Raw genomic sequence first — 2,141 nt, 5'->3', positions numbered from 1 at the left:
GGTGCTCCTCATGTGTCTGTGGATCCGGTGAATAGATAAGGAGGTCATCGATGAAAATGATGACGAACTCATCCAGATAGTCCATGAACACACGGTTCATCAGTTGCATGAACACCGCAGGCGCGTTCGTGAGCCCGAAAGGCATGACCACGAACTCAAAGTGTCCATATCTCGTCCGGAATGTCGTCTTCTGTATATCATCCTCTTTGACCCGAATCTGATGATATCCGGATCGTAGATCGATCTTCAAAAACCATTGGGCTCCCTGTAGCTGGTCTAGCAACTCATCAATCCTCGGAAGCGGGTACCGATTCTTGATAGTCACTTGGTTGAGCCCTCGGTAATCGATGTACAAATGCATACTCCCATCCTTTTTCTTCACGAAGAGTACTGGCGTTCCCCACGGTGAACCGTTGGGCGTATAGACCTTTTTCATTTATTCGTTCAACTACTCCTTCAATTCATCTCAACCGGTGTTATCCGGTATAGAGCCTTGGTGATTGACTCTGTACCCGGTAGTATATCAGTGGTGAAATCCATTTCTCCCCCTTGACAGAAATTCTGACAAGTCATCAGGGAAAAACATTAGAAAGTCTCGGGTAACCGGTGTGTCCTCCAATCTATGCTCCGGGTAACAAGGAATGCCCGGTTGCTCTTCTTGATTATCTTCCTTTCGGTCCTTCGTATTGAACTTAAGGGGGTCATTTGCTAATGTCAATATAGTTGGCGAGCGAGATAAGTCCTCCCCCTTTGTCTTAAACCTCCCACTCGGGGTGGATTGGCACAGGTTCCTTTAGGTACTGCTATAGGGCTTCTTAGGGATTTTGGAATTAGTTCCCTAATTCCAATCCCTTAGTATAGACATTGGACTTAATTTTGGAAATTGTTGATCTCTATTTAAGCATATAACTCTAACTGCGCCATGTTAAATTTACTAAGCCTTTGACGACTCCAACTCGCATCATCAATGTACGGACCTCGGCAAAAGAGGATTTTCTTCGGATGTGGTTTGAAAACATTTTCGGTGAAAATCATTAGGTAATGAGTACGATTCCTTCCCAGGGAAAGAACGTGGCTCTGATACCAAAAGTTGTGACACCCGTAACCCGTGTACAGTATACGGGATGTGCCACATGGACAAATTGGAAAAAAATAATAATGCGGAAGCAAAAATACGAAATCCAAAAACATTTTTCAACTAATAGAGTAAGCAGCGGAAAATACAACAGGCGATCAATATCGCAAAATAACACATGTCCGAATAGTTATAATTTAACCGTACAAAATGTGGGAAATACAAGTCCCGTAACCCAAAATGTAAATCCCGTACATGATGCTGCCTCTCTCAGGTCGTCGTCTGCCGGATGCGCTAGGCGTAATCCTCGTGATCTGAAAAATATAAACCACGAGGGCTAAGCACAACTGCTTAGTGAGTAGCCCGGGTTGAACCCGGTAAACCCGTTCTCAGCAAGAACGGTGTTAATTCGATGATTCACAACCAACAAACAACAATGATATCCATGCATAACCACATCACATCAGTCACAAATATGTCAAACACAATCATACCCATATGACATCGCGTCATAGGGTTAGCCAGAGATCCTAGTCATATCGACATGACTAGAAGCGTCTCACACACGCCCGTCACTCGCGTGACGTTGGCCATCGCATCACATGCGACTACGCGCGTCTCTTGCGCCTGTCACTCGCGTGACCTCCGATGTCAAGTCCATGACACAACGGAAATACAAACATACCCGTATGGAGTCCACCATAGGGTCCAGCCCTAACCCTAGTCAAATCCATGACTAGGGGCGTCTCGCACGCCCGTCAAGTCCATGACGTTGGCCGTGTCAAGTCCATGACACAATAAACACAACACCCGTATGGAGTCCACCATAGGGTTCTGCCATAGCCCTAGTCAAGTCCATGACTAGGGGCGTCCGCACGCCCGTCAAGTCCATGACGTTGGCCGTCGTGTCGCACACGACTATATCACAACCACAATCATGCTGCACTCGTCGCACGAGTGAGCTACAAACATGGCAATCAACGTGCATATCTTCCCAATACAATCACGCGTATCGCGGTATTCGGCCCCGACCGAGATACCGATTAACGCCATGCAAACTACCCAG

Source organism: Tarenaya hassleriana, unplaced genomic scaffold (genome assembly GCF_000463585.1).
Source record: "Tarenaya hassleriana unplaced genomic scaffold, ASM46358v1 Cleome7, whole genome shotgun sequence".
NCBI lineage: Eukaryota > Viridiplantae > Streptophyta > Magnoliopsida > Brassicales > Cleomaceae > Tarenaya > Tarenaya hassleriana.
This window is presented reverse-complemented; position numbering follows the sequence as displayed.